Consider the following 23,380-nt stretch of genomic DNA (forward strand, 5'->3'; position numbering starts at 1 on the left):
GTAGCATCCACAGCAATGGTGATCTTTAGTCTATCCATGTGGGGCCATCCTTAGCAGCAGCAAGTTGTCTTCAGGTGAAGGAAGTTCCAAGCAGAAGTAGGGCATCAGAAGGAAGGCAGGAATCTCATCAGGCAGCAGGAGTAACATGTATAGCTCAACAGGGAGGCTGGGGGTTATAAGTCTGGGGGTGTGTATCTTTTACTGCTGCACATGGTGAAACAGAAAGGCCATCCAGACTTATTATGTGATCAGAAAGCTTATTTCTAGCTACATGTAGCTATACATGTACGTGTAGCTACTGTCTTGTCAGTAAAAGGAAGTTAACAAGCATCCAGTGTCTAATGCCCATCACACATTCCACAACATTATTAAGCTGGTGTCTATCATCTGGCTTTACTGAAACTTACAGCTGTGTGTCATCAGCTTAACAGTGGAAGCTAATTCCATGTTTGCAAATAATTTTACCCAGAGGTAGCATATATAAAGAAAAGAGAAGTGGGCCTAAAACAGAACCTTGCGAACACCAAACTTTACCTTAGTATATGTAGAGAAGTCACCATTTACATCTATAAATTGACAGTCCTAACTGATACATTTGATGAATTTGATCCTATGTAGGTATGAGCATAACTGCTGTGCTACAACCTTTTCTACGGTCTTGGAGAGGAAGGGGAGATTTGTTATTGGCCTATAACTGGACAATTGACAGGGGTCAAAGTCAGGTTTTTTAAATCAGGGGCTTGATAACTGCTATTTTAAAGAATTTAGGTATATAATAATAATCATAATCATAATAGTAATAAAAAAAACTTTATTTCATAAAGCACCTTTAAAAGCAGCTTCTCAAAGCACTGTACACAAAATAAGCAGTACACAGAAAAATAAAACATATAAAAGTTAAAAAGAATAACAACGTTAATAATAATAATAATAATAAAAGTAGACATCAGCAGTCAAATGCAAGTTTAAAAAAGTGTCTCTTAAGTTGAGCTTTAAAAATGCCAAAGGTCTGAGCTTCCCTGAGTTCATGAGGATGAGAGTTCCAAAATGAAGGAGCAGAGACAGAAAAAGCCCTGTCACCCATAGATTATAAGTGTGTATGTGGAATAGTTAACAGATTACACTGTGAGGAGCGCAGTCTGCAATTTGGGGTGTAAGGGATTAATAAACCAGAAAAGTAATGAGGAGCCAAGCCATGTAATGCCTTGTATGTCAACATCATGATCTTAAAATCGGCACGGAACCTGACCGGGAGCCAGTGCAAGGACTCCAGAACAGGAGTAATATGATCACATTTCCTGGTCCTCGTCAGGATCCTGGCGGCAGAGTTTTGTACGTATTACAGTTTGTTGATTGTGGACTTAGAAACTCCGGCTAAAACGGCATTACAGTAATCCATCTGAGTGACAACAAATGAGGTAATCCGCTTTTCAGCCACAGAGAATTTAGCATAAAGCAGAGTCTAGCTATATTTCTGAGGTGAAAAAAGGATGCTTTAACAGTGCTCTGAACAAAAGAATCAAATGTAAGGCAGGTATCGAAAATTTTTCCAAGGTTCCTCATTTTACTTTGAGTCTCTAGAACAGAGCCATCAACAAACAGTGACAGTGGACCAGCTTTGAGAATTTGCTTACAGGAACCTATAAGCATAACTTTCCCGCTATTCAGGTACAGAAAGTTACGATTCATCCATGTTTTTATCTCAGAAATACAGTCAGAAAGAAAACAAACATCAAGTTTTCACCAGATTTTGAATGAATGTATATTTGGCTTTCGTCAGCATAAAAGTGATAATGGAGGCGGAGCGATCGCAGCAGATGCCCAAGTGGAGATCGATAAATACTGAACAGTAGAGGGCCTAAAACTGAACCCTGAGGAACACCAGTGAGCACAGAGCTAGTGTCAGACCTGCAACCGCCCATAGAAGTAAACTGGGAACGGTTCGTAAAATAGGATTTAAACCAGTTTAAAACTGTCCCAGACACACCAAAAACACTTTCAAGACCATGATCTACAGTATCGAAAGCAGCTCTAAGATCAAGAAGAATGAGAATGGAAGTAGCTCCAGGATCAGAGGCCATCAACAAGTCATTGGTAACTTTGACCAACGCCGTTTCAGTACTGTGAAATTTATGAAAACCTGACTGAAGGGGTTCAAAGAGGTTATTAATTGTAAGATGATTACATAATTGAGAGGCAACAAAACGCTCAAGCATTTTTGCCAAAGACGGAAGATTTGAGATGGGACGAAAATTGTTAAAATCATCCATGCAACATTTTCTTTCTTTGGTACAGGTGTAACAGCAGCAGTCTTTAGTACTGCTGGAACGACCCCAGTCTCCAATGATTCATTTCTTCTACCGAGGATAGCAGGGCACCAAACTTCGATGCAAGTTTTAAATAGGTTTGTGGGAATTGGATCAAGCAAGCAAGTGGTTGATTTCATGCTGAATACCTCCCTTGTGAGAGCCTCAGTATTAAGCAGTGAGAAATGAGTGAAAGAAACACCAGTGAACCCAGATGGACGAAGGAGTGAAGAGGCAGAGTCAGGTGTAACAGAAATTTCTTTGCGAACATTATCAATCTTAAAATTAAAAAAACTGAAGAAAAGAATTATATAGCTGCAGAGAAACAGGCAAAGTGGTAACAGCATTAACTTGAAGCAATCTGTTTATGGTTTGGAATAAGTGTCTGGGATTATTTTGATTGTTTACAATAGCCTGAGAGAAGTAAGATGATTTTTCAGTCTCCATTAATGCTCGGTAATCACCCAGAAGATCCTTCCACGTTTGATAGTAGACATTCAAGCCAGTAAGGCGCATTTGCGGTCCATTTTCCGACAAGCAGCCTTTTTAGAGTGCAGACTGTCATTATACCAGGGAGCAGAGCGGGCGAATGTGACCTTACCTGACCTTAGGGGAGCAAAAGAGTCTAGGTTAGTAGCAAGAGCAGAATTTAACTGCAGAACTTTCACCTCCAGCGATGAAGGATGCAGATCATTTAAGGTGGAAACAACCGAATTGGAGAAAACTGTCTGATCAATAGACTTTCACTTCTGGAAAGTTACTGTTCGGATAGTAGGATCACTTGGATGATACAGTTCCAGATTAAAAAATACAGCTGTTTGTCAACAGAATGAATGTCAACAGATGAAAACTGAATGTCAAAAAGAATGTCAACAGACGAAAACTGCGATACAAACAAGCCATTTACAATCACAAGATCCAGGGTATAGCCCTTGTTATGAGTCGGGTCAGTTACAAACTGTGTGAAGTAAAAACAATCAAGTAACGATGGAAAGTCACTCTGGTCAATATGAATGTTAAAGTCTCCCACAATTAGATTTCAGTCAAACTTCATTCTCAACATTGACATGAAGTCAGCAAACAATGACATAAAAGCTGCATGTGTCTTAGCCTTCGGTGGTTTATAGACTGTAGCAATGATGGTGGATATAGGAGCAGAAATACTCAAGACCAGACATTCAAATGATGAAAACTGTGGAATGGACACAGAGCTTATGTTGAACTTCAGGTTATAAAACACAATAATGCCTCCACCTCTGCCAGATAGCCTTGGGAGGTCTAATACTCCAAAAGCCCACTGGAGTGATCTGGTTAAACAGGAGTCCATCATTTTCTTTAAGGCAGGTTTCAGTAAAAAGCAACAAGTCCAGCTTTTTGCATCTGCAAGAAAATCTGATAAAAGCAGCGCCTTGTTATTGAATAATGCGGCATATGCCAGGCTCTGAAGCGGAGACGACAGTGGTTTAATATCCACGTGGGGAACCAATATTAAATTACTGTGATCAACACCAGTATGGAGCAGTTTGTTGTTCTTACGTCGACAGGTAGGGACAAAGATGTTAGGAGAGGATGAGACAGCAAAACACCGATGGATAAACGCCTCAAACACCGATGGATAAATGGTTTAGGACGTAGCAATCCAGCGTCTCATCCGAGTTTGTAAGAGTCTTTGACTAGACAATAAGGTCTCTGTTTTAAATTCAGAAGCTGGTGTGTAGTGGACCTTAAGGCCATGGTCATTGAGTGCACACTCACAAGGCCAAGGCGTTGATACTCCAAAGCGCACTGCGAGCATAAAGTTGTACAATCCTCATACACAGCCGGACCAAGGCGTTGATTCCGCGTTGCACACTGCAGGTTATTCCAGGTGGAACACAGAAATAAAAACAACAGTCCAAAGTATATAAAATGGCACCACCCATCGCAATCGTAATGGCACTGAAAACAGTATAACTTTAAAAAAAAAAAAAAAAACAACAACAAAAAAAAAAACTAGCAATTATTTAAAACAATATGACTTAAATAACAAACAAAATGGTAACAGAAATGGCAGCAAACCGCGCCAGCGTACCCTGTCACCGGAACCGGAAATCACAGCTATTAACTAATATACGGTAGCTATTGCCAGTGCTCAGGGAAGTTATTTTTAATATAGGTTTGAACGCTTCTGGGAATATCTGATTGAGGAAATGTGTAGGTAAGTGCCGATGAAAAGAGGCAGGCAGTGAATCTATAACTGATTTAATTAACAAAAGAAAAAGAATGGAGGTCCTTGTACTTTTCTTTGTTCAGAGTGTCATGTAATCCTTGTAATGTAATAGGATGGATGCAAGTGCAGTTAAAGACTTTTATTTGCGAGAGACAGGCAGACAAATCCAAATCATAATACAAAAGCGTGGTCAAAACAGGCTATGGGTCAAGCGATCTACAAGCAGGCTTAAACTGGGCAGGGCTAGAATCCAAAATGAGAAGCGAGAAACAAAGTCAATAAACTTGAATCAAAACGAGAAACAAGGAACAACCGCTTGGTAAGGAGAATACATTCAATACTACGCGATGTGCAAAGAGACACGAGGGGTTTAAATGACAAACGTAATCAGGGGTGAATCACAGGACAGCTGAAAACTCTGATGCCACACATAGGGGAAACAACCAATGACAGTACAGGGGCGGAAACAGGACATAAACCACAACAAAAGCATGTGTCCAAAGTAAACAAAGTCAATGTCACTGAAGACCTAAGAGCTCACGCATCGGGCTCGCGCATCGGGCTCACTCAACGAGCTCGCTTAGTGAGCTCGCTCTTTGGGTTCCCGAGCATGCTACAATACTGCAGCGCTGCACGAGGGGAAATTGTGACAGAGTCTCTTCTGAACAATGTCCTGTTACCCCCCAGCAGCATTACCACACACATTAATATGATGGGCAGGGCTTTCCACGGTCCAATCCAGAACACTCTGACAGTATGCAATATAATACACAAGTTAAATATTTTGAAGAGGAAACAAATGAATTTACTTAAGCCTGTTGAAGGGGAGTAAGTGATTCTAATTGCTGATCTGATGCCATTATAATGTTTACTTAGTTAGCTAATTGTCTGACCTTAAATTAATAGGCTTTATATTAATAGAATTTTTTGCACAATATTTTGTTTGGTCCTTAAAAAATTCTAAGAGTCATCGCTACTTCATGCTGTTGGTTTTTGTGGTGGTCTCATTCCTAGTCAACTTTGCCACAGTATTAAATGAGAATCTAGGGTTATTTTTGTCATCTTCTAATGGGGTGGAGAGATATTTTGCTCTAGCAGCACTAAATAGCTAAAAAAAAAAAAAAAAAAAAAAAAAGGCAATTCCATGCAGTTTTGAAAACTACCAATTTAGTCTGACACCTTTTACATTCAAATTTTTGAGTGTTCTGTTTTAAGGTGTGAGTGTTATCTTTAGACCAGGGTTCTAGTTACTTGTCTCTAATTATTCTTTTAAGTGGAGTTACAATGTCTAGAACATAATTGAACACTGACACTAGGAATTCAGTATTTAGGATAATAAGCATTTACAATTAAAAGTGCTTATTTTATCAGATTAGTTAAAAAGGTGCAGTTTTACAATGTAATACAGATGCATCTCAAAAAATTTGAATATCACAGGAAAAGTATTTTTTTTCCGTAATTAAATCCAAAAAGTGGAACTTTAATATATTCTAGCTTCATTACACATAAAGTGAAATATTTCAAGCCTTTTTTTGTTTTAATCTTGATGATTATGGTTTACAGCTCATGGAAATCAAAAATCCAGCATTTCAAACTATTCAAATAAAGATAATGATATAGAATAACATTTTTGACATGCGTTTTCTGGATTTTCTTGTTGTTATTCTGTCTCTCACTGTTCAAATAAATCTACCATTAAAATTATAGACTGATCATTTCTTTGTCAGTGGGCAAACGTACAAAATCAGCAGGGGATCAAATACTTTTTTCCCTCTCTGTATAATACAGAAATGTCGACCTGAGAAGACTCTAATCAGCTAATTAACTCAAAACACCTGCAAAGTTTTCCTGAGTCTTTAATCTCTCAGTCTGGTTCAGTACACAACCACAATCACGGGGAAGATGAAAGTAAACGTTGCATTTCATTTGGAAATCAAGGTTCCAGAGTCTGGAGGAAGAGTGGAGAGGAACAGAATCCAAGTTGCTTGAAGTCCAGTGTGAAGTTTCCACAGTCGGTGATGATTTGAGGTGCCATGTCATCTGCTGGTGTTGGTCCACTGTGTTTTCTCAAGTCGAGAGTCGATGCAGCGTCTACCAGGAGATTTTAGAGCACTTCATGCTTCCATCTGCTGATGAGCTTTATGGAGATGCTGATCTCCTTTTCCAGCAGGACTCTGCACCTGCCCACAGTGCCAAAACTTCTAGTAACTGGTTTGTGATCTTGGTATTGTCCAGCCGACTGTGTACTGTGTTTGATTGTCCAGCCGACTCGTCTGACCCGAACCCCATAGAGAATCTACGAGACACACCAGACCCAACAATACAGATGAGTTGTAGGCTGCTATCAAAGCAACCTGGACTTCCAGAACACCTCAGCAGTGCCACAGACTGATCGTCTCCATGCCACGCCGCACTGATGCAGTAATTCCTGCAAAAGGATTAAAACCCTGACCGAGTATCAGCGCATAGATTAACATACTTTTCACAAGGTCGGCATTTCTGTATTATAAATTCCTTATTCTAAAATATTGAGATACTGAATTTTTGATTTACATGAGCTGTAAGCCATAATCATCGAGATTAAAACAAAAAAAAGGTTTGAAATATTTCACTTTATGTGTAATGAATCTACAATATATCAAACCTCCACTTTTTAAATTAAATTACAGAAAAAATTAACTTTTCCACGATATTCTAATTTTGAGATGCCCATGTAGACCAAGCAACTACTACTGCTTGTATTTTATTTTTCCGTTCACAGATGATGACTCTGCCTTAGGAGGCTCATCTCAAGGTAAGACAAGAATGAAAAGTTTTTAACTACTAATCCATTTTAAGGAGATATTAATGATAATCAACAAATTTTGAAACTAAAATGAGTGTCTTACATAATCTTGACATGAGATTTTTATGATCTCCCTTTCTAGTTAATTTTACTTGTATTTAGTCCCTAGGATGCTCTGAAGTTTTTTAGTAAACAGTTTAGATTTCTTTGGTGATATTGAGTGATAATATTCTGTAAATGACACAAATTGAAATTAAGATTAAATATTAAACTTGTTCAAGTTTTTAATGTTTGTTTCTGTTTTTTATACCTGCCCCCCACCCCCCAATTATTAGCAGTGAACACAAACACTGGTAGGAAGGACAAAGAGAGCAGCAGGAGCAAAGAGTGTGAACAACCTGGTAAAAGCACACAAAGAACACTGATTCTTGATCTACACAATTCCCTAGTACAAAGTTGAAAGTTAAAATTAGTGAAATTAGTGTTTAGAACTGTCTAGGGGAGGCCAAGACATTGTATAAAGGAACCTTATCTTTATCAGGAACCAGGCAACCATAAAGTCAGATTTTTAATTTCATCGCATTATTTACAGCTTGATATTATGGAGTTGAATGCAACTTCAGGATGGGCAAGCAATTAAAACAATTATCTTACAAAGATGGTAACAACACAGCCTAACAGAATAAATAGGAATAAATAGGAATAGGAATAGGAATAAATAGCCTCCCTAACTCAAACAAACAGGTGGAAACATGTTTACTAAGCTATTGAGTAAAATGTGATGGGCTGCTGTTTTGTTAATCAGTACAACAAGGCTAGACTAACACAAGGGTTGGGAAGAGTGTGGCTCTGACCAATCATGGTGGTCACCCCAGGGTTAGGTAATCTGTTTTCCTCTTTTGTAGTGATTCTTGAAAATTCTGATGAAAGGGATAATGCAAGAAGAAAACAGAAACAGATATGGTCTCCGACAGAAATTGCTGTAGTACTGAGGCATTTCCGGGACCACGCTGCAAGGGGTAAACTGGCTAGTAAAATTGAATGCCAACAGTGCAAGACTGCTGAGCATCCTGCTTTGCCTAGTCGTTCTCTGTAAAATTTAAGAGACTTTGTTAGGAATCGGGGCTTAACACTAAAAAAAAAAAAATAGTTGAAAAATACTGAATAAGTGGTGGTGGTTCTTGTTGTTTATATGTATGGGAAAAGTTTTAAAATCTTTCAGCTTTGAGTTTTAAGCTTTAAACTGTTTAAGGCGTTCATATGCGTTCAGCAATGTTCATTAATACTTTTTATTTCTGAAATTTTTTTTCTGAAATTAGATGTTCAAGTTCACCTCCATTCATTTTCGAGGTTTTTTTTTTTATTAATTTAAACACAGAAATAATGTTAGTGTATCTTCTGATCCATAACATTATCAGGAGGGCAACTACTGTAATGTTAAATAAGCACTAATTAAACTTTTGCTCCTTGTTCACTGACTGTGCATGCTGTTATATGTCCTCATGTCTGTTAAAAGATCATATGGTCATGTGGATAAACGGTCATATCACACAAAAAGCAGGTCCTTGAATGCATGCTGTAAAAGGTATGGTTGAATATTAACATCACTATACAAAAATATCATACATATTTTAAATTGTTGGGTCTGTTGGAGTATGTCCCCACAGGTGAGAGATGTCTATGCAATGCATAATGCTGGTGTACGATGCGCTGAGTCTAATAATTTGTTCTCAGAAATTAGGTATGTCCTTTTAATGCACAATGCCTTCACTTTTGTGTTTAGCCATGTTCCATTTATTCATGTTTGACCCTTTAATACACCTTAATGAAGTGTGTGTGTGTGTGTATGTGTTTAGCCATGTTCCTTTATTCATGTTTGACCCTTTAATACACCTTAATGACGTGTGTGTGTGTGTGTGTGTGTGTGTGTGTGTGTGTGTGTGTGTGTGTGTGTGTGTGTGTGTGTGTGTGTGTGTGTGTAGCCACTGTCCTTATAAATCATGTTAGTCCTTGTAATACAGTTTTGTCATAGGCGGGGGTTGTCATCTAATTATCAGTTGTCCTCATAATTATGTATCTTGTCAGGTTGTTAGATTATAAGTTGTGTTGTGTGTAAACAATCTCTGAAGTGAGATCTGTGTTGTATGGCTCAAAATAGATTTTTTGATATACACCACATCTCTGTAGCGCAAATGGAAAGGGGTGTCCCCCTAATGTAGGAAAAAAACTGATTTGGGGCACAGTGTCCTTGTAGCTCACAAAAACCCATATATGTGTGTGTGTGTGTGTGTGTGTGTGTGTGTGTGTGTGTGTGTGTGTGTGTGTGTGTGTGTATGTGTGTGTGTGTGTGTGTGTGTGTGTGTGTGTGTATGTGTGTTTATTTACTCCACCTCCTGCTCTAAAAATTATTTTAACTAAACCAGTCGACCCAGTGCAAGTAAAAGTGAAACTGCATTTAGTGACGATAGTCCTGTAAAAATTTTGAGGAGAAAAATACAGTAAGTATCTAAATCTAAAGCTATAATATGTGAATGTTATGAATCTACACTAGATGAAGAACAGTTTAGTTGATTTTTACTGAAGTTGTAACTTACACAGTTTACTGTAGGACTTGATATACCTGTAAGTGAACCGTGTGATGATACAGAGTTAGATTTAACACACCCATGTTGGACTGCAGTAAACATGTCTACAAAATGTTCTACAAATGTAGTAAAAATGAAACTACAGAAAGTAATGTAGTAGAATTAATGTAACTATTTTGTCAGTTTGAGTCAGAGATTAAACTGAATTTAATCTAATCTGTCTTTCTGTGTGTGTGTGTGTGTGTGTGTGTGTGTGTGTGTGTGTGTGTGTGTGTGTGTGTTTTCATGTTTATAAGTGTAAAACATGACCTCCAAAATGAGTGTCTCTGGGGAACAGGACACAAAGAAAGACAAGAGGTAAGTGAAGGGTGACTCAGGAAATGTAGCAAAACATAAACTTGAGGTGGTCTTCAAAATGTTGTTAAAGTCATTGCAGCAAGATAAAATTTCAGATATTGATTAAAGTGGATGTTTCTGTCAATTATATACTTATAATATACAGTATATAAGTATATTTAAGTTCATGACTTGGACATGACGTGCTTACACAACACCCACATCACCTACATTCCTATAATTCATTCATCTTCAGCAACCACTTTACCCTGTATTAACCTGTATTTATAAATATTTACTATATATGTGGACAATTTCATTTCAATACATTTACCTCAGTTAAATGTTGCACAAACAACTGCAGATATCTGCATTTTATCCCAGTTATAGTCAGACTGTTGCTGCCACTCATCTTTATATCCATGCATTAATTTTTTTAAAAATACTTTTTAAAGGCACTTTTTCTAACTGTATACAAGTAAATTTTAGTCTATGTAAATTCTATTTTATGTCATGGACTGTAAAAATGACTACATATCGTACTGTGTATGGGTGACAAATAAAATTTGAATTTGAATATCAGTATTTTGTATAATGTCCACAATATCATTCTAAAAAACTGCAATGCCTCCTCACAGGAGAACCTGTGCTTTCCTAAGACCCTAAGGTTACCTCCAATGTCTGGCACCCTGGCGCCTGGTATACTGTACACCTAACTAAGGCTGCTGCAGCCCTCTAAAGGCCTAGCTCAGTAGGTGTTCACTGAAGAGAGCAAACTGTTGGACCCATGAAATGGAGAGAACTGCTGCTCCCATGGGCAAGCCTTAGCATTAGCTTTGCCTTTGTAACTAAGCTACAGTTTAGTCATTCAGTGTGCTGTAAGGGGTCCACCAACTCTAATGGCAGAGTTGGTGGTTTACTACCTTTGCTTAAACCACCCAGACTTTCCCCTACCAAAACAATGCTGCTCTCACTCTTGCTAGACTTTAGTGTCTAGAAGTGCATCTCTGATGCGGCATTCTTCTCCATCAGAATGCTAACTAATCTACACTGATAAACAATATCAGCTATTAGCTATTAGTTTCTGGTAAAGAGCCTATGTTTGCAGTCTGTAAATGAAAAAAAGTGTTATTTGAAAAAAGAACTGGAAGTGAAAAGAGAGACAGAGAAAAATACTGCAAACAATAATGATGCAGAATAGTGAAGAATTTATTGATGGTAAAAATGTTTAAATGCTGAAACAGGCAAGAATCTCCTGGGAAATGATTCAAAGAAAGGAACTACATCACAGAAACTTAATGATATCTCCAAGTCAGCATATGTATAATGGTATAACAACATACCATTATATGAGAGACATCTAATTAAACTCCAGACATAGCAGACTTATGGTGAAAATTAATTTGAGCTTTATTAGCAGCTTTAACATCTCTCTCTCTCTCTCTCTCTCTCTCTCTCTCTCTCTCTCTCTCTCTCTCTCTCTCTCTCTCTCGCATTAAGAAATAATAAGCACAAGATATGCAACAGTAACACTTTCCCCACAGCAGACTCCCACTAAACCCCACCCACACCTGCCACAACCATCAAACCAGTTACATTACAGAGAAACAAAGAAAAACTGTGTAATGATGATAAAAATTAATAAGAGAGGTATTTAGTGTTTGTGATGTGTGTTTAGTCTAATTCAGGGTAAGAATTCTGACTCTCCTGAACCCAGCTGTGTGTCCATGAAGAGTGATAAGTCAATAGACCCACCACCATTGTTTGGAGACAGAAATTCTACTACTGAATTTAGGTAAGGATAAATTGCAGAAGGAATCATTGAGCAAGTAAGGGTAAGCATGTATTCCATAGTCATGAATTGTGCACATCATGAAAAGGCAACATCAAAAAAAAAAAAAAAAAACAAACAATTGTAGTGCCTTAATTTCTTCATTTTAATTAAATGGTTCTCATGCTTGTTATAATTTCAGCTATTGACTCTGTCATGTGGATTTTGCCTTGACTTAAGATGCCAGTTATGTGTTGTATACCACACTAAGTGTTCTACTTCTATTTGGTTCAACAATATTTTGCTCTAGTCTGATTCAGGGTAAGAGATTAGATTCACCTGAACCCAGCAGTGTGTCTATGAAGAGTGATGCGTCAATAGATCCACCACCATTGTTCTCAGACACTGACAGATCTACTAATCTGAGGTCAGTATAGACTTATTATAATGGCGATGTTTCTCACTCCTAGTCCCACCTTATTAAACTGTATTAACTGTATTATGTTTTTCTAAATAAAAGAAAGAAAGAAAATATAATGAATAAGCAATTATATGTGATAGTGTTAAATATCTATAAAAAAAATGTATTGTGCAATAAAATCTTCTGTGTTTCATTTGTTCACAGACCACAAAGCAGGACAAAGAAATCAAAAATAATTTGCACAGATGAGTTGGAGGCTGTATTTACGGTGAGTGTGTGTGTATAACTTTTCTTTATATTTCAGTAATCTACCAGTAATAGAAATGTATCTCTCAGAATCATGTCTATCCCTCTGATAAATGATATTGTTTGAGCTTTTATTATAAACTTTATTTCTATCCAGGATCTGGAGCACAAAGTCATCAGTCTGTTAAGGAATGAGCTGAAGAGATTTAAGAAGCTCCTGAGTCCAGATTACCCAGTATGCTCTGATAGGGAGGTGGAAGATGAGGAGGATCAGAGCAGTGTCAGAGAGGGAGTGCTAAAGATCACACTACACTTCCTGAATAAGATGAACCACACAAATCTCGCTAACACACTGCAGAACAGTAAGAGCTCATGGGTTTATAACATCAATTTAGTAATCAAGATATATCATCAGCAGATCAATATATCAGTATTGACATTAAATATGATATGCACAGAACTGTATTCTTCTTTTTATTAGAACTCACCTGTGGTAGTCAAAAACTCAAATCCAGTCTGAGTAAGACATGTAAAAGAATTAACGAAGGAATCTCACAACCTGGAAGCTCAGCACTTCTGAATGAGATCTACACAGAGCTCTACATCACAGAGGGTTGGAGAGGAGACGTCAATAATGAACATGAGGTGAGACAGCTTGAGACAGCGTCCAGGAGACCAGCAGCACAGGAGACACCCATCAAATGTAATGACCTCTTTAAAGACAAGTCCATCAGAAGAGTGCTGACTAAAGGAATTGCTGGAATTGGAAAAACAGTCTCTGTGCAGAAGTTCATTCTGGACTGGGCTGAAGGAAAAGCAAATCAGGACATCATCTTCATGTTTCCACTTCCCTTTAGAGAGCTGAATCTGATGAAGCAGAAAAATCTCAGTCTGATGGATCTCCTTCATCACTTTTTCCCAGAAATAAAAGAATTACGATTAATAGACTATGAGATCAACAAAGTCCTGTTCATCTTTGATGGTCTGGATGAGTGTCGACTTCCTCTAAATTTCCAGAAGAATGAGAGATTGTGTGATGTAACAGAGTCAGCCTCAGTGAATGTGCTGCTGACAAACCTCATCAAGGGCAATCTGCTTCCCTCTGCTCTCCTCTGGATAACCTCTCGACCAGGAGCAGCCAATCAGATCCCTCCTGAGTGTGTAGACCTGGTAACAGAGGTACGAGGGTTCAGTGATCCTCAGAAAGAGGAGTATTTCAGGAAGAGGATCAGGTATCAGAGCTTGTCCAATAAAATCATCTTACACATGAAGTCTTCAAGAAGCCTGTACATCATGTGCCACATCCCAGTCTTCTGCTGGATCTCAGCCACTGTTCTAGAGAGAATGTTGGGTGACGCAGAGAGTGGAGAGATCCCCAAGTCTCTGACTCAAATGTTCACACACTTCCTAATCATTCAGATCAAACACAAGGACCAAAAGTACCATCAGAAATGTGACCCTGATCCTCAGCAGACCAGAGAGAGTATCCTGGCACTGGGAAAACTGGCTTTCCAACAGCTGGAGAAGGGAAACCTGATCTTCTATGAGGAAGACCTAAGAGAGTGTGGTATTGATGTCAGAGAAGTTTCCGTGTACTCAGGAGTGTGTACCCAAATCTTCAGAGAGGAGTTTGGGATTCATCTGGGGAAGGTGTTCAGCTTTGTACATCTGAGTGTTCAGGAGTTTCTGGCTGCTTTATACACATTTCTCTCCTTCATCAGCAGAAATCTAACAGAACACCAATCCACTGATCTGTCTGATCTTTTCACCAAGTCAAACATGTCTGATTTCCTGAAGAGTGCAGTGAACAAGGCCTTAAAGAGTGAGAATGGACACCTGGACCTGTTCCTTCGCTTCCTTCTGGGTCTCTCCCTGGAGTCCAGTCAGCCTCTCTTACGAGACCTACTGCCCCAGACAGGAAGCAGCTCGCACAACAAACAGGAAACAGTTGAGTACATTAAGGAGAAGATCAGAGAGAATCCATCTCCAGAGAAATCCATCAATCTGTTCCACTGTCTGAATGAACTGAATGATCATTCTCTAGAGCAGGAAGTCCAACATTACCTGAACAGAAGAGATGACTGGTGTCTTAATGGAATCTGTCTCTCTCCTGCTCAGTGGTCAGCTCTTGTGTTTGTGTTGCTGAACTCAGAAGAGACTCTGGATGAGTTTGACTTGAGGAAATATGACAGATCAGATGAATGTCTTCTGAGGTTGATACCAGTCATGAAAGCATCAAGAAAGGCAAAGTGAGTAATTTTTATTTCATAAATGTTTTATTATTTTGTTGTAACTCTAATGAATTCCATGTGCAGAACAACCTGACACGAAGCGGAGTGCATTAAAATGTAGTAGCTCACACCTAGCCATGAATTATCCCACTTATACCATGGTCACTTGCCAGCACTGACAAGTTAAAGCTGTTATTGATGTTTGCAGTGCAACATCTGACTGAAAGGATTAATTTTCATTAGTTATTTTATATACGATTAATTTTCATTAGTTATTTTATATACGGGTCGTTAGATCTAGAATTCTGTCTGCTCTAAATCATATACAGAGATAAAGTAGTATGATAAGATAACAGTTATTTAAAGGAATTATAATAAATAGTTATTAGAGAGAGAGAGAGAGAGAGAGAGAGAGAGAGAGAGAGACTGCGCGTGTGTGAATTACCTGCGTCTGTGCCAGGTCTCTAATAATAATGAAACTGTGAGTTTAACTACCGTATGAAATTGTAACTGTATGTTACTATGGTTACAGGTGTTTATAGGCATGGGCATTAATTTAGAACTGTGATTAAACCGACTGGAACTACCTGTGCACTACAGTTTGAACACATAAGTTCCAGCCAGTCAGAATCGAGACAGACCATGGTATAAAATTATATATATATTATCCCCATATATTAGTATATATTATACTCATTTTTTAAGATAATACTTTATAAATCCCCAGATGGAGAAATTAGGATGCATAATAATAATAATAATAATAATAATAATAATAATAATAATAATAATAATAATAAACATTTAATAATAAATGTGCATATACATAGTTTTATGTGTTTACAGTGTATGCACGCTTCTATGCATTGAATGGGATTTGTTACTACTGACCATGAGTATACTTTTTACTGGTGGTATATTAATATGTAATAGTAGGTAAACTGATTAGCTTCTATCCCAGTTATTGTCAATCAAATCAGCTTAACTGAGAGAGTAATTACTGATTTCAGTGCTCACAGGGTACAGACAGATGACCATCAGAATGTAAAGTAAAATTGTATACAAGGAAGATTTAAAGATTGATTAGGATTATGCCATATTTGAAGTTTTGGCTCATGCAGCTTTGTGGATGGAGGAATGTTTTATAGCACCATTGAAAACTATGCTGAGAGTGAAGTTCAGATTCCTCCATGCAGATCATGTTTGTGGAAGCAACCCTAGGGAGTACAACAGTTCAGCACCACTCAGCTGTCTCAGCTAATCCTTCCTGCATATCTTTAGTGGGGGGTTTATTTTGCCTTTCTGTAGCATACAGGGATCACTGATCTTCTTAACTGCCATTTCTTAGTAACATTCTGGACAGTCACAATTGTAAACAGAAAGCATGTTGATGTCTTTTCATAAACTTCTGCTTTGTAGGCATCAATTACATTTATTTTCAGATCCTCATTGCATCAGAGGAGCCCATGGTTGTTGAGTGTTAGCAGAATGGTTGAACAGTCAGAGAATTTCTTACACTCTGAAACTGTTATTTCCGATCATAATTCTTGTCCTTATTAATAAGTCGGTTAAGACTCAAGTTAATTTAGTTCTGAAACTATACAACTGAAAAGATATCCAAACTTTTACTCATGCAACAGTTAGCATTACTAATTCTTTCAAATATAAAGTACAGTAACTTTTTACAACAAAATATGTCAACTTTTGCATACAACTGTAGAATTGTAATAATATTTTTGTTTTTAAGAGGTTAGTGTTCTGATATGTCATCATTTCTCTCCCAGCCTGTCTCAGTGTAAAGTCACAGAGGAAATCTGTAGAGTTCTGTCCTCAGTTCTCAGTTCATCCTCCTCTAGTCTGAGAGAACTGGACCTTAGTCGCAATTATGAACTGCAGGATTCAGGCGTGAAGCTGCTCTCTGCTGGACTGGAGAATCCACACTGTACACTGGAGATACTGAAGTAAAATCACTTTTACTCTTAAATATTTTTTTTTTAATTGGTGCAACTGAGTTCTTGTTTCATCCAAATACAGTGAGGGGAAAAAAGTATTTGATCCCCTGCTGATTTTGTACGTTTGCCCACTGACAAAGAAATGATCAGTCTATAATTTTAATGGTAGATTTATTTGAACAGTGAGCGACACAATAACAACAAAAAAAATCCAGAAAAACGCATGTCAAAAATGTTATAAATTGATTTGCATTTTAATGAGGGAAATAAGTATTTGACCCCTCTGCAAAACATGACAGTACTTGGTGGCAAAACCCTTGTTGACAATCACAGAGGTCAGACGTTTCTTGTAGTTGGCCACCAGGTTTGCACACATCTCAGGAGGGATTTTGTCCCACTCCTCTTTGCAGATCTTCTCCAAGTCATTAAGGTTTCGAGGCTGACGTTCGCCAACTCGAACCTTCAGCTCCCTCCACAGATTTTCTATGGGATTAAGGTCTGGAGACTGGCTAGGCCACTCCAGGACCTTAATGTGCTTCTTCTTGAGCCACTCCTTTGTTGCCTTGGCCGTGTGTTTTGGGTCATTGTCATGCTGGAATACCCATCCACGACCCATTTTCAATGCCCTGGCTGAGGGAAGGAGGTTCTCAACCAAGATTTGACGGTACATGGCCCCGTCCATCGTCCCTTTGATGCGGTGAAGTTGTCCTGTCCCCTTAGCAGAAAAACACCCCCAAAGCATAATGTTTCCATCTCCATGTTTGACGGTAGGGATGGTGTTCTTGGGGTTATAGGCAGCATTCACCAAACACGGCGAGTTGAGTTGATGCTAAAGAGCTCCATTTTGGTCTCATATGACCACAACACTTTCACCCAGTTGTCCTCTGAATCATTCAGATGTTCATTGGCAAACTTCAGACGTGCATGTATATGTGCTTTCTTGAGCAGGGGGACCTTGCGGGTGCTGCAGGATTTCAGTCCTTCACGGCGTAGTGTGTTACCAATTGTTTTCTTGGTGACTATGGTCCCAGCTGCCTTGAGATCATTGACAAGATCCTCCCGTGTAGATCTGGGCTGATTCCTCACTGTTCTCATGATCATTGCAACTCCACGAGGTGAGATCTTGCATGGAGCCCCAGGCCGAGGGAGATTGACAGTTCTTTTGTGTTTCTTCCATTTGCGAATAATCGCACCAACTGTTGTCACCTTCTCACCAAGCTGCTTGGCAATGGTCTTGTAGCCCATTCCAGACTTGTGTAGGTCTTGTCTCTGACATCCTTGGAGAGCTCTTTGGTCTTGGCCATGGTGGAGAGTTTGTAATCTGATTGATTGATGGCTTCTGTGGACAGGTGTCTTTTATACAGGTAACAAGCTGAGATTAGGAGCACTCCCTTTAAGAGTGTGCTCCTAATCTCAGCTCGTTACCTGTATAAAAGACACCTGGGAGCCAGAAATCTTTCTGATTGAGAGGGGGTCAAATACTTATTTCCCTCATTCAAATGCAAATCAATGTATAACATTTTTGACATGCGTTTTTCTGGATTTTCTTGTTGTTATTCTGTCTCTCACTGTTCAAATAAATCTACCATTAAAATTATAGACTGATCATTTCTTTGTCGGAGGGCAAACGTACAAAATCAGCAGGGGATCAAATACTTTTTTCCCTCACTGTAAGTTCTTGTTGAGATATGAGCTTCTGTGTATGTCTCCCTGTGTCTGTCTGGGTTTTCTCCAGGTTCTCTGGTTGGATTTGTTTAGATAAATTGCCCCTATGTGTGAATGGCTGTGTGAATGTACAGTATCTCACAAAAGTACACCCCTCACATTTTTGTAAATATTTGATTATAACTTTTAATGTGACAACACTGAAGAAATGACACTTTGCTACAATGTAAAGTAGTGAGTGTACAGCTTGTATAACAGTGTAAATTTGCTGTCCCCTCAAAATAACTCAACACTCAGCCATTAATGTCTAAACCGCTGGCAACAAAAGTGAATACACCCCTAAGTGAAAATGTCCAAATTGGGCCCAAAGTGTCAATATTTTGTGTGGCCACCATTATTTTCCAGCATTGCCTTAACCCTCTTGGGCATGGAGTTCACCAGAGCTTCACAGGTTGCCACTGGAGTCCTCTTCCACTCCTCCATGATGACATCACAGAGCTGGTGGAAGTTAGAGACCTTGTGCTCCTCCAAGTTCCGTTTGAGGATGCCCCACAGATGCTCAATCTGGAGACATGCGTGGACAGTCCATCATGTTCACCCTCAGCTTCTTTAGCAAGGCAGTGGTCGTCTTGGAGGTGTGTTTGGGGTCGTTATCATGCTGGAATATTGCCCTGTGGCCCAGTCTCCAAAGGGAGGGGATCATGCTCTGCTTCAGTATGTCACAGTACATGTTGGCATTCATGGTTCACTCAATGAACTGTAGCTCCCCAGTGCCTGCAGCACTCATGCAGCCCCAGACCATGACATTCCCACCACCATGCTTGACTGTAGGCAAGACACACTTGTCTTTGTACTCCTCACCTGGTTGCCGCCACACACGCTTGACACCATCTGAACCAAATAAGTTTATCTTGGTCTCATCAGACCACAGGACATGGTTCCAGTAATCTATGTCTTTAGTCTGCTTGTCTTAAGCAAACTTTTTGTGGGCTTTCTTGTGCATCATCTTTAGAAGAGGCTTCCGTCTGGGACGACAGCCATGCAGACCAATTCGATGCAGGATGCAGTGTGCGGCGTATGGTCTGAGCACTGACAGGCTGACCCCCACCCCTTCAACCTCCGCAGCAATGCTGACAGCACTCATACGTCTATTTCCCAAAGACAACCTCTGGATATGATGCTGAGCACATGCACTCAACTTCTTTGGTCGACCATGGCGAGGCCTATTCTGAGTGGAACCTGTCCTGTTAAACCGCTGTATGGTCTTGGCCACTGTGCTGCAGCTCAGTGTCAGAGTCTTGGCAATCTTCTTATAGCCTAGGCCATCTTTATGTAGAGCAACAATTCTTTTTTTCAGATCCTCAGAGAGTTCTTTGCCATGAGGTGCCATGTTGAACTTCCAGTGACCAATATGAGGGAGTCTGAGAGCGATGACACCAAATTTAACACACCTGGTCCCCATTCACACCTGAGACCTTGTAACACTAACAAGTCACATGACAGCGGGGAGGGAAAATGGCTAATTGGGCACAATTTGGACATTTTCACTTAGGGGTGTACTCACTTTTGTTGCCAGCGGTATAGACATTAATGGCTGTGTGTTGAGTTATTTTGAGGGGACAGCAAATTTACACTGTTATACAAGCTGTACACTCACTACTTTACATTGTAGCAAAGTCTCATTTCTTCAGTGTTGTCAGATGAAAATATATAATCAAATATTTACAAAAATGTGAGAGGTGTATTCACTTTTGTGAGATACTGTATGTAAATGGTGCCGTGTGATGGACTGGTGTCTCATTCAGGTTATATTCCCATCTCACACCCAGTGAGCCTGGGTAGGCTCCAGATCCACCAGGACCCTATTCAGAGTAAAGCAGTTACAGAAAGTAACAGCAAATATGCAGAATTAGCCAGAATCAGCAAAGATACTGAATGTTGAAAATTTCAACACAAAAACAACAACGAAAACAACCTCATATCCAAATTAACTCCAGAAGGCCTTGCCAATCTCCTGACCTGAATCCCACTGCAACTTTATGGAGGAATTTGAAATTACAAATCCATCAGTCCCCCATGACCTGGGGTAATTAATGAGTACACAAAGCTAATTACTTCTTACTGTAGATGTCTTGAAGCTGTAACTGCCAACAACAGCTTTGTACTAATTAGTACTAAAAGTACTAATGTTCATTTGTTGTGCATGCTTATGAAAACTTATATTTTGTTCATATTTATGTGCACAAAGTTAAGCCCTTATGTGTGTAAAGTCGAAGTGTTTATATGCACTGGAATAGAGGGTATGCATGTGATGTCATGGTAGCCGGAACTCATCACGGCCTTCAGACTTTGCTTAGTGTATTTCCCCGGCATCAAAATCATGTACATATAAATGTCGGGAACACCGATTTCTGGACACATGCCAATATCCATGGACCACAGGTTCTTGGGCAAGCTGTAAGGGTCATTGTCGAGTGCAACTGCCTTTAATTTAAGCTGATAATCGTTAGTTATACTAGCGTTTTTGCAGCTTCCCCTATTAAAGCCAGCCATTTTGCTGGATGTTTTGCCACTCAGTCCGGCCGAGGGGGTGTTTTCCGGCAGGAAAGTGACATCAATGCATATAAATGCTGATAAATGCTGTACACACACACACACATTCAGGCATCAGTGTTCTGATATATCATAATTTCTCTCCCAGTCTGCGTGAGTGTATGCTCACAGAGGAAAGCTGTAAAGTTCTGTCCTCAGTTCTCAGCTCAAACTCCTCCAGACTGAGAGAACTGGACCTGAGTTATAATAACCTGCGGAGTTCAGGAGTGAAACTGCTCTCTGCAGGACTGCAGAATCCACACTGTACACTGGAGAAACTGAGGTCAGATCATCACTTTCACACTGTGGATCCTGTATTTCTGTCATATGGCTATTTTAGATTACATTTTGTCTATTGATGAGCATAATTTTAATCAAGCAGCACTAATAAAGCAAAATTGTTGTGTGTTTTTGTTTGTGTGTGTGTACAGTTTGGTAGGCTGCAGTATTACAGGTGAAGGCTTTGTTGCTCTGGATTCAGCTCTGAGGTCAAACCCCTTATCACACCTGCGAGAACTTGATGTGTACTGGAATGAACCAGGAGAATCAGGAATTAAGCTGCTCTCTGATCTACTGAAGGATCCACACTGTAAACTGGAGAAACTACAGTGAGTTACTGATTTACTGTCTTTTTTTACTCCCTCACACACACGTGTGAGTATTCATTGTGGTTATATCTTTGCATGTAGAATAAACTCGGTGTTGTACTATTTAATTTAATCATCCATTAGTTGATCATTTACTTTGTGTATTTGTACTATAAACACAGGAAATGCTTAATTTTTCTTTTTAAGATTCTACACTCACACACACTGTATGATGTGTTTGGGTGAGTGTTTCACTATAAATGTTTGAGTGATTCTTGCCTTTTCCCCTTCATGTACAGGTTGGAACAGTTTTTTTGTCTTAGACGCAGACGATTATGAGGATAAACACAATGCAGTGCAAAGTGTTTTAAAGAACAACTGAAACTTTAATGTTTTACTTTTCTCATTTACTGATAATGAAGTTTTTTCTTTTATATTGTTTTATTCTGGTATATCAGATGGTGCATGTAAGAATGCACCTGTCAGAGCTTTATTTTTCACCCCTGTTTCATGTTTACAAACAATCAGAGATGTAAACCTATAAAGTAAACTTACATCTGTGTAATCTAATATCATGTAGCTACAATATATAAACTGAACAGTAATGAATCTTTTCTTTTTAACAGCAAAACAGAACCTTATTGTACATATCATGTGCCTTTTAATTTAGATTTGTCTCCATACAAAGCTTTACAATGGTTTTAACTGAAGAAGTGTACCAATAGATTAAGTTGTATATAATTATAATTTCCTACTGGTGCTGATACAGATGTATAATTTGGGTAATTTTCTTTTGTAAATAATTATGCTTAAATGATTCACATATTAATGCATATTGAATTATCAATTAAAATAAATTCTATTTAAAAATTCAGGCAACCTGTTTTTGTGTGTGTGTGTGTGTGTGTGTGTGTGTGTGTATTAGATTTTAGTGTGCATATTATATAGTGTAGGTGTTCAGTAATATGAAACGTATAGCATAATATGTTCAATAATTAAGATAATTAGTGTATTTATGTGTGTTGTACAGTTGTTCAACTTCCCTTGTGACCATAAGGATTTAGACATTGAAACATTTTTGAAGACTTAGAATATTTTAAAATGCCCTGTGTTGAGTGACAGATTCAAACTGAAAGTGAAAATATATTATTTTATAACTCTTAGCGAAAGGACATTTTTAATACATTTACTGATCACTAAGAATTTAAGTCCAAAAATTTGCTGTGAGAGGCTTTGTATATACCAGCCCTACACACTCACACACACATTCAGATATTAATGTTCTGATATACAGTACAATGGTGCTTGAAAGTTTATGAACACTTTAGAAATTTCTACATATCTACAAAAGTATGATCTAAAACATCATCAGATTTTCACCTGACACTAATTTCACCTTCAAATGAACTGCTAATCCTAGAGGTTCACATACTTTTGCCACTCACAGACTCACAAATATGTAATAATGGATCATTTTCCTCAATAAATAAATGACCAAATATAATATTTTTGACTCATTTGTTTAACTGGGTTCTCTTTCTCTACTGTTAGGACTGGTGTGAAAATCTGATGGTGTTTTAGGTAATATTGCAGAAATATAGAAAATTCTAACAAACTTTTAATCACCACTATATATAAATTCCAGATATAAATTTTTAATTTATACATTTTTTCCCTAATGAGCAAGCCAGAGA

General features: G+C 38.6%; 1 pseudogene; it reads left to right on the forward strand.

The window, feature by feature from the left end:
• The first annotated feature begins 7,620 nt into the window (after positions 1-7,620).
• The window catches only part of LOC108264971 (uncharacterized), a 45,891-nt pseudogene continuing 30,131 nt past the window's right edge, over positions 7,621-23,380 (forward strand).

The sequence above is a fragment of the Ictalurus punctatus genome, chromosome 1, assembly GCF_001660625.3.
Source record: "Ictalurus punctatus breed USDA103 chromosome 1, Coco_2.0, whole genome shotgun sequence".
Taxonomy (NCBI): Eukaryota; Metazoa; Chordata; class Actinopteri; order Siluriformes; family Ictaluridae; genus Ictalurus; species Ictalurus punctatus.